General features: G+C 33.8%; 1 protein-coding gene across 1 annotated transcript in view; it reads left to right on the top strand.

Moving 5' to 3' along the window:
* Positions 1–329: 329 nt before the first annotated feature.
* LOC110099513 overlaps positions 330–7,541 on the top strand; it is a 29,860-nt gene continuing 22,648 nt past the window's right edge. Inside the window, exon 1 of the mRNA XM_020826694.2 lies at positions 330–412. The gene's annotated coding sequence lies outside the window, so the exon portion shown is untranslated. The remainder of the gene's footprint in view (positions 413–7,541) is intronic.

Genomic DNA, 7,541 nt, shown 5'->3' with positions numbered 1-7,541 from the left:
GATAATCTCGAAGACCGAGGGCTTCGGGGGACTGGATCAACTCCGAGACTTCCTTCAAATTGCTTACATCTGCTTGAAAATCCCTTTTTCATCATTTAATTTATCAATGAATTAATATTGCAATTATTTCCAAATTGAATGGTCATTTGAGCATTTTCCAATCTTCACAAAAATTTTTCTAAGTCCATAATTTTTGAAAAAAATTTCCAAGGTCTTCTGCGGACCGTATCAACCCCAATGTTTCCTTCAAATTGCTCCCAATTTGTTGTACGTATTTTAAAATGCTCTATTTTCTCTCCATCTCTCTTTTTTCTTTTTTTATTATATATACCAGCGGTTTCGGCGTCGGGATGGCGGCGGCCGGCTTGTGTGGTCGGAGTCGGCCGGTCAGGCGGACGAGATTGTTTCTGAGGTAACCTTCCGAAATCCTTCTTTCTCTATGTGCGCGTGTATCAGTCGAATGAGAAGAGTCCTTTTTGTGTCGTGAGAGAGTCGTTACGGCATCAGGATATGGGATCGTGGGTGAGTTGTGGGATTCCTGGGAAGAAATTACAGCTCAACAGGGAAATCGAAGAGGTTGAAGTTTGTCATTTCATGATATAAATCTAAAGAGATTCTAGATTGTGTATTTAAAGGGGTCTTGCAAGAAATGAGTTACATGACATAGTAAGGTACTTTCTATTTTTTTAGTGATAATTGTTCATAAATTATTGGTATATTTGATAGGAAAAAATGATGTCTGAAAAATTCACAGAATGGAAGCCTCTGGTTGAAATTTAAGCACGAAAGGAGGTCAAAAAGTTGAGCATTGACAATGGCTTTGAGCTGTACTCAAATCAACTTTAGAGGTATTATGAGGAGCAAGAAGTAGAACGACATCACAACGTGAGGTTTACTCAGAAAAATGGTCTACTTGAATGCTACGACAAGACCTTGAAAGCATATGGTGCATGGTTAATAATACAGGAAATTTTGAGTACTCAGTATAGTTGCTTATTTGATAACTTGACGTCCTTCATCAACTATTGAGTTAAAGACCTCACAAGAAAGATGCCGTGGGCAACTAGGAGCCTATGACAATCTAAAGGTGTTTGGTTGTATTGCTTATGCTCATATTAGGCAAGAAAAATTGAAACTAAGGGCTTTGAAATATAATTTATTGGATATACTGAGAATGTAAACGATAAAAGTTTTGGTATTTGGAACTAGGTCGTCATGAATGTTTGATAAGTTGAGAGTGTTTAATGAACAACTAAATGACAGATTTAATTCCAAGAATTATGGCTCGAAACACGACTAATGATACAAATTATAAATTTCAAACTCATGTTGAACAGTCAAAGAATCATGGAATTTTTGAAGGCAATGATCGAGAATGAACTGAAGCAGAAAATGACGAGTGTAGTTAAGAAAACATTGAAGAAATGAAAAGATGAACATTTGGTAATCAATGGACAGACCTAGGTGTATGGTTCATGTACCACAAAGGTAGGGACATGCATATGTTTTTTCTTATGCATTTATGGCTAATTTCCTATCAGGTGATGAATCAAGTTCCTATAAAGAAGCCATAGAAAGTGTTGAGAGAAATAATTGGCAGCACGTCATAAATAAAGAGATAATTTCCCTCAAGAAGAATAATACTTGAACAAGAAGATTGTCAACTGAAAATAGTTTTTCAAAAAGCAGGATTTAATTCTTGATGTAGATGAGTTAAGATTAAAAGATAGGCTTGTAGCAAGGAGTTTTACGGAAGAAAACGATGTAGATTATGTTGAAATTTTCTCTCAAATGATGAGGCATGCATGTAACTTGTTTTACTTGTCATGTTGTGCAATTTAACATGCACCTTGAGCAAATGGATGTCATAATCATATTTTTGTTTGGAGAATTGGAGGATACTATCTATATGAATTCGCCTGAAAGATTTGTTGAAATGGAAGATGAAAATTAAGTATCTTTATTAAAAAGATTTGTATATGGGTTGAAATAGTCTCCATGAATGTGGTATAAAAGATTTGATTCGTTGCTTTATATATTTTTGATGTTGGTTTGACTTGTTTCTTGTATGATTCTTGTGTATATTTAAAATCTAAGGAGGTCAATAACACTATCCATCTTTTACTTTCTATTAATGTTATTTAACTTACAAATTCTTGTTTACAAGAAATTACAAGATTGAAGGCTTTGCTCAAGGTGGAGTTTGAGATGATGGATATTGGTCCTATTTATAAATCTTGGAATGAAGATCATAAAAAAAGAAGAGAGGTAAGAATTGTTCTTGTCTCGAGGTTATACATAAAAAATATTGTGAGCAGGCGTTGGATGTCAGCTTCTAAGCCTTTTTCTACACCTTTAGCATAGGATTTTAAATTGAGCAAGGATTAATAACCAGGTGATGATGTTGAAAGATCATATATGAATCATATTCTCTGTCAAAACGTTGTGTTTAGTGTGATGTGTGCTATGGTTTGTTGTAAGCTTGATTTGGCTTGTTCACTCAGAATTATAAGCAGGTACATGGCTATAAAATAGTTACTAAGATACTTAAATGGAATCACATCCTTGTGATTAAAGTATGAAAAATGGGATTCTTCGAATGAAGTTATCATTGGGTTTGTAAATTCAAATTTTGAAGGATTTTGTGATGCTTGAAGATCACTTACATGTTATGTCCTTAGAATGTTTGGAAACACAGTTAGGTAGACGACAATATTGCTACCGGTTCTAGCTTTGTTTGCAACAGAAGGTGAATACATTGCTGCATCTGAAACCCTAAAAATGCTGTTTGGTTGAAAGAGTTAATTTTGGAATTATTTCAGCAACTGATTTCTCCTGGGCTAGTGTTTTGTGATAATCTAAGTGTAGTATTTCTCTCCAATAATCCTATGTGTCCTGAAAGAACTAAACATATAAATGTGAGGTTCCTTGTCATCAAGGAGGCATTTGCTGTAGGGATTATGGAGATTGTAACGATTTCAAAGGACTATAATGCATTAAATAAGTTGGCTAAGGCTTTAGCTTCTTGAAAAATTCAGCATTGTCTAGACTTGTTGAAGATGATGAGGGTGGAATTTTAATGTTGGTTTCTTGGATATTGATGAAATAAAGAATCAGGATGGAGATTGTTCTATTTTTCTTTAATTCTTTTTATCAGCTCACTTATAAAGCTATTTTAACTTGTTTTGTATTGAAGGGTTGTTTGTGTAAATTTTAGTTTACCCAAATACCTTGGGGTATAGCTATAAATAGACTCCCCACCCTTGCTATAATAAAATTCAAGTCATTTTCTTTCTCTTTGGATCTGTTATCCTCTCATACTCTCTCTGTACTTCAATTTTATTTCCTTTTTTGGCTATCAGGTTCGATCCTAGAACCGTGCAATCCTATGAAGGTGCTTGGCTATAATACCCAAAATTTTGGTCCAAAAAGATAAACATACAAATTTCCCCTATATTCTCTCACATATAGAAAGTATCAAAAATATTTTCATCAAATTTGATATTGAATTTCGAGTAATTTTGGTATCAATATATCTTAAATGTCTGTGAATAGGTATCTTTTAAATAACTGTTTAGTATTATAGTTAATATTATAGTTAATGAATAACAATTAATTGACAACAATTTATTAATTGTTACTATAGTCTCCACTAATCTTGATATGCATGGGCTGGATGGAGATCAGATGGCTAGAATATTAGTGGAATTGTAGTGGAGAATGCACTATCTTATAATAATATTATATATTACGGTAAAGCACTAGTAAACCTATAAGTCCCTTTCATTACTTTCATTTGCCCATCACCTGGAATTGAAGCAGCGGGCAAGCAAGCTGAGTAATAGTAGAGGATTCGGCTGTTGGAAGTTGGAGAAACCAAGTGTTGAATCTACGATTAGTGTTGGAGAAGCTGCAGTTCAAGAATGCATAAATTGTGAATTTCTGTCACTCTTTTTGAATGCTGAATGTGGAAATCAGTAAGGATAATGGAGGAAAAGCTAAATTCATGTAAGGGTATTGTTGTTTGCTGAAAGTAAGTAATAGTTACTGCTGCGATTTGCTGAAATAAAGGGGTTGTTGAAATTGGTTTGCTAAATGTATTACAGAAAGAGAAGGTGTTGCGTTGAATGAGGAAGTTTAGTGAAGGTTGTTTACAAAAGGAAAAGAAGAAAGAATCGGGATACCGAGGTGAGATACCCAAACAAGGTTATAAGAATTAATAAATGTTTTATTATTGCACTCCATCTTCATTATGTTTATGATCACATGTATTCTAGTTTATTTTGATTATTTGAATGAATATGGTTGTTTATGTATGAATTTGTTTATGTAAAGGATAATCTTTAGCAATGTAAATGATTTAGTAAGCATAGAAGGGTAAATATTCATAAAGCGCAACTAAAGTGCAAGCAAAGGGCACCTAAAGCGCACCTAAAGGGCACCTAAAGCGCACCTAAATGGCACCTAAAGCGCACCTAAAGGGCAACTAAAGGGCAGTTAAAGGGCACCTAAAGGGAAGCTAAAGGGTAACTGAAGAGAAGCTAAAGCGCAACTATATCATCAAAAGCATATGCCATTGGCTCTAAAAATGATGACTATATGAAAAGTGAAATAAGTTATATATGGGGGATAGGCCCGCACAAGTAAAGACGAAAGACCTGATGAGGTAAGCCTACACTCTTAATTCTAGAAATTTGACTCAACCCTGAATGAGAGAACAACTTCCATTCTAAAAGTTGGGAAATTAGACCCAACCTTGAATTGGAAAGTTGAATGGTGCAAAAGCTTATAGTCATTCTATAACTTATTTAAAGATGTGGAATAGTTTTGGTAAGATAAATAATACTGCTAGGCACTTTCAGGATCAATATTACATTTCAATATGTGTTTTAATTATGTTAGTATAGTTATGGTATTTCTTAATGGTTCATTATTATTTCTTATAACTTGCTTGCGTATTTCATTGAGCCAAGCTCATTAGCGGTGGTTGTACTGTAGGAAAGGGGAACTAGCCCTTGGGACAATAAAAAGAGGTGATCGTTCTTTTGATGTAAGTATGTTTTGGGGTGCAAGAGATCTAAAGCGAGATCTGAATGCTAGATGTAAAGACTTTTGGGTATGTGAATGAATTTTAAAAGTTTTAATAGAGCTCTGTATTTGTTTTAATTATGTTGAGGTTCAATAAGGTATATTACATGCTTCATGTTGTTAAGTGTGGAGTTTGATACGTTGAAATCTTTCTCTGTTATGCTCCAGTTCGTGGTAGAGAGTGAGTCAAACTGGGGTGTGACATTGGCTCTAAGAAAGGTGTTTTACCTTTGAAGCAAGACTATTGGGTCTGAATATGATTGAAGAATGCTACTGCTGCTGAGAAATACAAGTTAGTCCTGCGCTATTTACAAGGGTTCCTTTTGATTCGTAGAATATCCTGCAAGATCAATTCCATTCTCTTACGATTTACATGAAGAGACACTAGAAAAGGAATACATGTGAAAAATCCTCTAATTACAAGAAATGCAGGATTACATCTTGAAGAATAGGAAGGAACAAAGAAGAGTTGAGAGAAGGTTGGTCTTCGCATTCACTAATTCGTATGTGTTTATCAAACTAGAAGAAATTTTTCTCTAGGCATCTAGAATAAATTTTTCTCTAGGCATGTAGATGCTGCTGCATTTTTGCTTCAACTACATTAGTGCTTCAAGAAGATTGTTGGCTTCCTCTACCCAATGATACAAAGACATGTAATCTACATGACACGACACGGACACGGAAAAAGTTAATTATTAAAAATATTGGACACAATGTTATCATTTTTATATCCTAAAAATAGTGTATATAACATTTGAGTTAGTAGGATATTAAATATAATTGATAAATAGGAAATCATTTAACAAGGATTTGTGCTTAAAATGATTAATATTAAGGTGTGAAGAGTTGGGCGTTGATGTCGTGTTTCAAACGTCGATGTCATGTTTCAAGTGTCGAGAGGGGAGTCAACAATGCTAGCATCGATGTTGAGACAATGTCGGTCGTTTCTTTTGAGATGATGTTGGTCAAAGATGAGATGTCGAGATGATGCGAGGGTGTGATTATAGGGGTAGAAATTGCTAGCATCAAACTTTGATTTTCCAATGGTTTTGAAACATTGATGTTGTGGCGGCGTCAGACGTTGATGTTACAATGATATCGGACATTTTGTTGAAACCCTAACTTCGTTCTACTGATAGAAATGAAAGTAGGATGTTCGAGGAATGGGGTATTGAGTGTGGACAATTGATTTGGGGCTGTTGAGAGGGTATAAAAAATTAAGTTTTTATTTTTAATTAAATAAAAAAACTTGAAATATAATAAATTTTCTTAAAATTTTTTCATAAAATTTTTAATACACATGCGTCCAATTTTTTTAAATATTTTTTTTTTTAATTGGACACACCTTTGACGTGACCAATACGGTATCAGAAGTGTGTTGAATGCGTGTAGTGTTGGATACGTATCAGACACTGCATACGTCATTAAGGAGAAGTGTCGGTGCATCATAGCCCTTTTGTTACTTGGAGGGTTTATTTTCTGGCAGCAATTAATCTTTTATTATCTTGAGGTTATTCCTCTCCTTGGGAGGTTTAAGCATCATTCTAATTTTTTGGCGGAGCATAATGTCTTTGGGGATGTTGATTATGTGTATGCTCGACCATCCAGATGTGATCTATGTCTTCATGTGATTCCCATTTTTATAAACATTAGTATTTTTCTTTATCATTGAGATAAATCAGCTTCACCTTATGTAGCTTAGTTGCCCGTTTCTTTAGTTGTTCATTTTCTTGCCCTTCATCGGGCATTTCTAGGGCATTATATGTAAGGATTATCTTCAAAAGCATGCATTCATAGTTGATCTTTGACAATTTGTCTTAGCTGTTGCTCTTTGTTTTTTGGCATGTGAATTTGATTGTGATTAATGAGGTTTTTGCCCTTGATATGGTTTTTGGGGCCTTTTGGTACTTAATCCTTGGGGATGATATTGCCCACTATCACAATCCTATTTTATTATGACCCGGCCATGATGCTCGATCTAATGAGGCGAAAATAAGTGGTTGAATGATTATTCATTATCATTACTATTGACAAACTATATATATATATATATATATATATATTATAAGTGTTACTAAACTACAATTATATTTAAAATACTATAGTTGTTTCAAATAAATACCTCTCTCAGAGCGTCGCATCTACGGTATACATTTGGTTCTCTTCCCCTCATTTAAATTTCTACGGATGATACCTTTGTACATTTGTTCCATGATAGGGGTGAGTTATAACACAACCTAGTGAGGAATCATGTTTTAAATCATAATAACACAATGACATTTTTTACAACATGCATGTTTTCTATAAAAAATGAAGTAAATTAAATTTAGTTATAATAACTCTATTTAAAATTATTTTTTTTTGGAAATGATGATTAATCAGATGTTATATATATTGAACACTTAAATTATGTCTTTTTATCTTTTGTAATTAATACAACTGTTAGATGAGAC

The sequence above is a fragment of the Dendrobium catenatum genome, unplaced genomic scaffold (assembly GCF_001605985.2).
Source record: "Dendrobium catenatum unplaced genomic scaffold, ASM160598v2 fragScaff_scaffold_665, whole genome shotgun sequence".
Taxonomy (NCBI): domain Eukaryota; kingdom Viridiplantae; phylum Streptophyta; class Magnoliopsida; order Asparagales; family Orchidaceae; genus Dendrobium; species Dendrobium catenatum.
Note: the sequence above shows the minus strand (reverse complement) of the source record. Positions and strands in the feature narration are given on the sequence as shown.